The sequence below is a fragment of the Amblyomma americanum genome, chromosome 1, assembly GCF_052857255.1.
Source record: "Amblyomma americanum isolate KBUSLIRL-KWMA chromosome 1, ASM5285725v1, whole genome shotgun sequence".
Lineage (NCBI taxonomy): Eukaryota > Metazoa > Arthropoda > Arachnida > Ixodida > Ixodidae > Amblyomma > Amblyomma americanum.
The window spans coordinates 454,530,623-454,538,674 of NC_135497.1; the positions used below are offsets into that span (position 1 = coordinate 454,530,623).

An 8,052-nucleotide genomic window follows, 5' to 3' on the forward strand; every position below is an offset into this window, starting at 1 on the left:
TCGCATGGCTCCTTTGGATCTGGAAAATTGACTACTGTTGCTAGGGGTGCCTGGTAGCAGAGCTCCTGGGGACGCCCAGTGGGCCATTTGTTTGTCCAAGTGCCCAGTACCAAAGGTACCATTCCTGACATTTTTTCCCAGTCCGTTAACCTCATATTCCTTGCAAAGATTACAGTATGTAATCAGGTAGTAAAAAAATTGGTAACTTCTGCATATTTCAGAACAGTTCAGAGAAATGCACATGCAGCATCAGTATTCTCTCGGTAGAATTTCTGAGACCTGGATTCATTTCTTCTAGGTCTGTGGCAAGCAGTAGGTCAACTGTACATAAATTTATTTTCCTCTGGTGCAAAGTAAAGAGTGCAAACATCATAAGACAAGTCTCTAGTCTGTTTCATTCTCACTGCATTTGGCCAAAGCATAATATGAAATGCTGTGTTTTATGCCCTAGTTTCCTTTACTTTGAGCAGTAGATATTGACAGTGAATAGCAAGGCAACTCCACTCGCTGACGGTTTTGCCTTCGGCAGCAAAACAGGGAATACCTTACCCCATGTGTTATCTCGACAGACTCAAAACTGCGAGGGACAGCTGCGTCCACAGCTGCTATCACCTCCCAAGTGCATGCACTCGTAAGACACATAATAACTCTGGATTGCCATTAACATAGCCTTGCTCATTGCAGTTTCCGATAAACACCTCATAAGTGGTACTATTATGCACTCTTTTCTTTGGCACTATGTATGAGCTTCTGTTCTCGCACTTTCTAGAAATAATGCATGCAGTTTTGAAGTGCAAAAAGGGAATTTACGTGTAACTATATTGTCATGTCAGTATGTTGCAGCCAAATTGTACATTGATGTCAGTGCTGGTGGTTTCTTTTCATTATTTTAGGAGAATGTTATAATTTTACCTATAGCAAATAATAGCCCTCACTAATTAGCTGATTTTGTCATGTCCAGTATTTTGATATGCTAAGCCACCAAAGCATGATTCAGAATGTTGTCAGAACTAAAGGCACTGAGTCTTTCGTGTCAGTAAAAAATGTGCTTTATACCCCTGTCACATGGCATTCCTCGAAGGCCTTTCCAGCAAAGGCACCATTTTTCACCAAAGGAGCGAAAGCTTAAAGGAGCAGCGATGCAGCTACACGGTGCAGCCCAAAGGTGAAAGTCGTTCAGGCTTAGCACCCGCTGCTATACTCGAGGTGGCTGAAGTGAGTGTTCTAAAATTAAAGTGGTGTATGTATTCTGTTCATTCGTTGAGCTTTGACAATTTTTTTATTCTCATTGCTTCCTTAAAAGTACTGCAACAGCTACTCTCATCAGCAGGAGCAGGTTTTGTACGTGTATTGCCTTGGCCACCATGGGCGCTCGGTGTTGCCGCAACAGTTTCACTGTCTTGAAATTTGAACATAAAACATAAACACCCGTACAAAAACCAAAGCCAGACACACCTTTCGTATTTGAAAAAAATGCTTTCAAACATTATTAGCTTATCTATTTTTTTTTATTGCTTTTACTTTTTGACTTTGGATGGTACTGCGATCACAGCTTCTCGAATGCCGCGTCTTCGGGCTCCGAAGGTCTCGGTTGAGCGCCTTCGCCTCCAAGGCCCTTAGCGACAAAGGCGCAACATTTGTACCGGGTAGCTGCACTCCTTACGCCTTTGGATATGGTTCTCAAAGGCCTTTGCGGTGCCCGTGTGACAGGGGTATTAGTGTGGTATGGCTGCTTGAACACCTGTCCCTGGTATATCACAAACTGAATAAGGAAGGGAAAAGCCTCACGGTGCTTGCCGACGTTTCGACAAGAGGACTTGTCTTTGTCTGGCAAAGTGTTCATCATTGGTGGGGTTTAAATAAGGTTTTCACTTCGAGGCGAAAGGCCTGTTGTGTGGGACGAGGGTGCGATATGGGAAGGGCGTTACGATGGGGAGCGTGAACCTAGACCAGGCATGATAGCTGCTAAAGAAGATTAACCGGTTGACCTGCAAAACTGTGAAAACAAAAAAAGCCCAATTCAGTAGAAACGAATCTCGGGGTATGGAGTGTGGATAGTGGGCTTGAATGGCTTTATGTTCAGCCGCAACAGGTGGCTTGGTATGGCTGGCTGCCTTTTCCTGAAAAACTAGGATAAAGGAATTAAGCAGCATGGCAGAATAAAATACCGGGGGGGGGGGGGGGCAAAATAATTTGAAGGAAAAAGAGAAAATGAGGGCAGGTTCGGAGAAAAGGCAAAAAGAAGGGGGAGGGGGAGGAGTATGGGAGCCAAGGTTCCGAGAAGTGATGTCAGGAGGTGCAGGGCGTAAGGTTAAAGTATAACGATAAATTAAAGAAAGCAGGAAAGGAGGGGGAATTTGTGGGTTGGGAAACCTCTGCCCATGTGCAAGGCCTTTCCAAATAATTATGCCAATTCCGGAATGTACAGAGCTGGCCACATTTAGTGCAAACATGTGAGCGCATGGCCGCACTCTTTAGAGGTCCACTGTGTGCGGCGCAGCCACTCATCGCTGCAAAATGGCGCAAGTGGAGATGCACCTGGATGTGGTGCTTCGTGTCATGTTACACTTCGATGTGTGGCAATGTCAGACACAGTGGCCCAAAGAGCACAGCCATGTGCTCGCGTGTTCGCACTAAGAGTGGACAACCCTGTACTTGATTCTATGTTTCCTCTGTATATGTTGACCCCAGACGAAAACAAGTTGTCTTGTCGAAACGGCAAGCACCCTGAGATTTTTCCTTCCCTTGTTCACTTTTTGAGTGTCAAGAAACCATCTGCCTACTCTTTCTGTACCATGCACTTCACATCTTGTACGGTTATCTTTGTATGTATACACCAGTGATAAATCATGAAGGAAATCAAGGGATTTGTATTTGTATTGCTTAACACTTACTTTAAAGCTATATCATGAGGGTATAGTTGAAAATGTGCTACGGGGGCTTGGTTGTGTGTCGTGACTGGTTCCTCTTTATCAGGGCTACTTGACAGCCACCATGAAACGCAGGCTTTTGAAAAGTCGTTCCTCAAATAAAAGAGCGTTTCCACTGTTACAATGGAAATGTTATTTGCTAAAAACTTCAATCATTGCAGTTCAGGGATTGATATTTTTCAAATAACTAACTTGAAGTTCAAAACCTGCAGAAGGAACTATGTAACTTCTTTCCTGCCTTAAAACCCCAGTACTTATTTTCCAGTTTCAGCAAGCAGAGGTCTGTTTCATGGCACATACTTTCCACTACCTTGCATGAAAATTGTGCAGTACAGGCCCACCATAAAACTAGGGGCATAGTATACTGCTTGTATGCAACTACTTTGGCGTTAGAGCATGCATAGCATGGTCTTAAAGTTTTTCTTTTCATTTGCAACTGGTTCATAAAAGGCCTATTCTGGCAAAAGGCATTTAGCAAAATTATCTTCCTCTGAATGCTTCTAAGGATAACTTTAGTTCATTCAGGAAAATATATATTGACAATATCTCTTAAAGGCATGATTGTCCATATTAGCTCTTGTTACCTCACAGTATTTAGTTTTGTGCCTCCAGCATCACTGACTTGCATCATATGATAAATAGAGTAGTAAAAAGCTCGCTGTTAGTTTAAACCACAACTCATGATGGGGCTGTGCACTTTTTGTTATGTTACATGAAATATACTTATGTATGAAACAATTTCTTTCAGCTGCACCTCACATGATTCAAATTCCACCAGAAGAAAGGCTGCAACACAACATTGCTCACCAACTGTTGCTTTCCCAGCACATAACATGCCATAACAGCACATAGCAGGTAAGATGTGAACAAAAACAGTGCATGTATATGTTCCACACATGCATTTTGTGTACTACCAACACTATGATATGATTAACTATGTCATGTAAGAAAGAGCACACAAATCATTTTTTGTATATATTGCAGCATGGTTATTTCAAGTTTTAAACTGGCCATTGAAACGACCCATTGTATCACCGCTGGTTACCCGGTGGCACTGGGGATCGAACTCCGCACCTCCTGCTTGCGAGGCAGATGCTCGGACCACTAGGCCACTCCTGCGGTCCCCCCACTGATGTTGCTTACACCAGGTGCTGTTAAAGCCCCGGTATGTATGTTAAATGCATTTTAGAAAGCCATTCACTTCCAAAGTACCATTTCATCTTTATAGCAAAACCACAGTTCACCTAGCTAGACAAACCTGCTGCATACAAGCCAGCAGAAGGGTTGCACGTACATGCTTCGTTAGGAAAACATAAAAATCAAGCAGAGCCTGCCCTTCATGGTGCATTATACCCTGATTTTGAGCAATGATCAAGATAGGCAGATGGTCATTTCATTGAACACTTGCATGATACATTCGTAGAATCGAAAAGACAAGTACTATTGCAAAATCTTCAAACAGTGTTTATTCTCAGAGAAAACATATCATGAAAAAAGTGTTGGATTAGTTATGGTGTACCTCGTATGGGGAAAGGGGCTCCCACTTTGTGAAAGGCTTAATTTTGGAATAACGACAGCGTTTAGACTAGTTGGGTTACCATGTTTAGATAGTGGATGTGCTCAAAAAGACACTGGAAGTAAGCGCACTGTGTGGAAATCTCTTTCTGTATACTTGTCTTTTTGAGCGCTTTCACGATCTAAACTTAATTTTGCAAGAGAGCAAGGAAAACTAATATTTAAATTCTGATAATTAAGAATAAAAGATCATGTTTCATTGTGTTGCTTAAAGTGTACATTGTATCGCTATTGCTGTATTGCAGCACTTCTGTCGTGGCCTTGCATTGCAGCCTCTTGACTTTTGTTTATTTAATAGGCAGTCCTTTTTTTCATTCGATTGCAACACTTTAGGAGTTACTACAGAGTTGCGTGGTAGCGAACTCTCAGATTAACGGTTTGCATTATTGCGCCAGCATAACTTGCTAAGAGTTTCACTGCAGTCTTGTTACTAGAACAGCCTCTTGAAAGTATTGAGCCTGGTGGTCATTGAGGGTTACTGTTCACATATCAAAATGCCGGATCAGCTGTATACTCTTTACAGCTACCAGAACTATGGTACATTTCATGACATGCTGGCTGAAGAGTGCTGGAGCACCAGACTGGGGATTTGGATGAAACAATTTTCAAATGTGTGCTCGGTATCACGCTGTTTTGTTCCAGTTGTGGAGAGGTTTTTTTGATATTTGTTCTGTCAAACATTTAAATTTTGGGCAATATGTTGTTGCCTTTATCTTGTGTTCTCTTTGTTGTTGAGGTTTAGTATTTTTGGCACAAGCACTCCACTCTATTACTTTTCAGTATAATTTAAAATTTGTAGGGCACGTTATGAAGAATAAAACTTCTACTTGAATAATCTGCATGTGTTTATGTTCCATTGTTGATGTAAAAACTTAGTTGAGACAGCTTGTATATTAGCTCTGGCTAGAATTTTTAGGAGAGCCTCAGTAACATAATCACATGACCAACACAAACTCGGTATTATTGTTTGTGCAATGAAAAACAGTTTTAGAATAGTTATTAACAGCTGTCAGTGTAGGACTGGCCTAAAATGTTTTGTGCTCTATGTAGCTCTTCTTTGAGGCAGGATTAATTCATCTGCACCTGCAGCCTGATACCGCCAAGATACCAATTCTTGGGTGAACTTATGATTTTTTTTCACTGAGCGAACTTGCATCATCTTGAAGCATGGAACTTGAGCTGATTCTTAACAGCTCTAGTGTAGCGAATTTCATTATCCTCATTGCTTAGTTTACATTCACCTCAGGACAATGGCCTTTTCCAGTTTAATTATCTGTGTCTTGCACCAGCTACATGCCACACTATCAGAAATCACCTAATCTTATCTAGTGAGCTTATAATCAGCTATCTCCTGCTGTATTTTCCTTAGGGTGAAATTCATTTTGTTGCGATACAATGCACAAGCTGTTTCCTGGTGTGGTGCTCAGCTTATCTGGAATGAAACGCTTGGGAAATGGGTCTCTGATTTCACCTTGAGTAGACGAAATTAACTTGTGCTAAGGCACTCTTTGGCCACAGATGCCCTTGTGCCATTAAAATCCATCAAATTCATTCTGTTGCCCTAAGATACCATTGGTGATTCATTCTCTGCATTGTATGCCCTGGCCAGATCCATTTTCTTCTTTTAATTTCTGCCAGAATATTAACAACTTCCTTGTTCATCCCTGTTATGGTTTCACTCGGTCAGTTGTTCTATTAATAATTATAATCACTTTATTGAAAACATTTTGGGCTAAATGGCATCAAGTTTGCCACTCTGCACAATGATATATATGTTTGGTCTTGTATGTCTTTACTTGTGTGGTAATGTTTTTTTTGTGCTCACTGTCTAAACAACCTTATTTGCCTATGATATCCTAAGCCCTTCTATACCTATTTTCCTTCCCCCTGGCTCTTTCTCTGTTCAGTCATTCCTCCTCTTTCCTATTCACCGGCCATTGGTCACAAGGCTGCTGTGGGAACGACAGTCAGCACTGGGCCCTTTTTGTTCATGGAACCTGCACTGCTACTATTAGCACTAATAGTACGTTATCAGTATTTTTGTGATACTGCATTTATTGTTATTTATGAAGTAGTTGGCTAAGGCAGTGGTAGCAGTGTTGGATATTGCAATATATTATGCATATATCTCACTTGCAATATATCAGTGTGTTCACTATTACACTACCCTCTATTTCTTTCAGTTCAGTTATTTGGCTATAGATATATTGTGCTGCTTTCCTAGTTTAGTCAACTCAAACTAAAACTTTGCTCTTTGTGTCACAGGTAGAATCTACAATGATTGCTGCTCTGTGTCTTGTAAGCAGGAGGCAGTGTTCAATGGAGCCATGAACTTTCCTTGGAATTGAAAAACCTTTGACGTATTATGCGCTGAACCACGAGTGTGAAGAGGAAAATGTCATGCCTTGGATTTCTGCAGAGGTGAGCCATTGCGGTGAATCCACCAGCGTGAAAGACAGGGATGAGAAAGGAGACAAGACAGGTGCTGACTCGCGACTAAAGTTTATTGGCGTGAACAGGGAATATATAAAAAGCCAAGCAATACCATAAACCATGTAGTTACAGATAAGCATACAGGACAACATGAGTCAAAAATCGCCCTCAACATTTCCCTGATCGAGGTAGTCCAACTCATTGTGTGTTAACACGATAGACAAAACACACATTCTTCACGGAGTCATAAGATGTGTCTAGCCTCGATAATCTCCCATTTAATCTCTCTGAATTTACTGCCAAAATGCGTGTTGCCAAAAGGAAAGGGTAGCAGACTTCACATCCCGTGCAGTGTACAGCAGAGTTACCCCAACCACCTAGCCAAGCCCCTACCCTCTTGTGTTCCTGTAGTCTTACATTCATACACCTTCCAGTTGCACCTACGTAAACCAGACTACAAGATAATATTTGATACCACATTCATTTTACAAGGTACATATACATTTCACTCTACACGTGTACTTTTCTCGAGCCACATTCACAGAATTATTCTTAAAATTTTACATGCTTTAGACAACGTATTAGGGGCCGAGAAAGCCACTTTTACATGATACCTTCTGGCCACATTTTTCAAATTGTGCGACAATTTATGTACATACGGTAACACAACTGGTCTTTTGGCATCTCGCTGGCTGGCCCCAGCCTGATTGTGCCGGTCACCGCAAAACTGTCCCAGCTTCTTTAACAATTTATCATATGTTCTTGCAGTAACACGGTTTGGAAATCCTGCGTTCGTTAACCTTAAAATCTGCTCTTGGAAACTAGTCGTCATGCTGTGAAAGCATAATTTCATCAATTCTGAGCCCGCGCTAGAAAGTGCAATGCTATCTTTCACTGGCTTGGAATGGTCGACATGTAGCCAGGTAGCAGCTTAACGCTCGCCAGCACACATGAAGTGTGCTGAACATCAAGGTAAGGTCCAGAAACCACAGCTCTTTTTCTTGGGTCATTTGCTCCAAGGTAAACCTGAGATAAAGGCCTTGCTCCTTAAACAACTTGAGAAGATGTACAGGTCCCGAACTATCACAACCTTTATAAAAGACCAGAAAATCAT

At 41.6% G+C, this 8,052-nt stretch overlaps 1 long non-coding RNA gene across 1 annotated transcript; it reads left to right on the forward strand.

The window, feature by feature from the left end:
- Positions 1 to 3,723: 3,723 nt before the first annotated feature.
- LOC144104401 (uncharacterized) lies at positions 3,724 to 7,251 on the forward strand. The gene is made up of 3 exons (XR_013308521.1): positions 3,724 to 3,785; positions 3,915 to 4,095; positions 6,771 to 7,251. It is a non-coding gene; the product is annotated as an uncharacterized LOC144104401 (long non-coding RNA).
- The last annotated feature ends 801 nt before the right edge of the window (positions 7,252 to 8,052 follow it).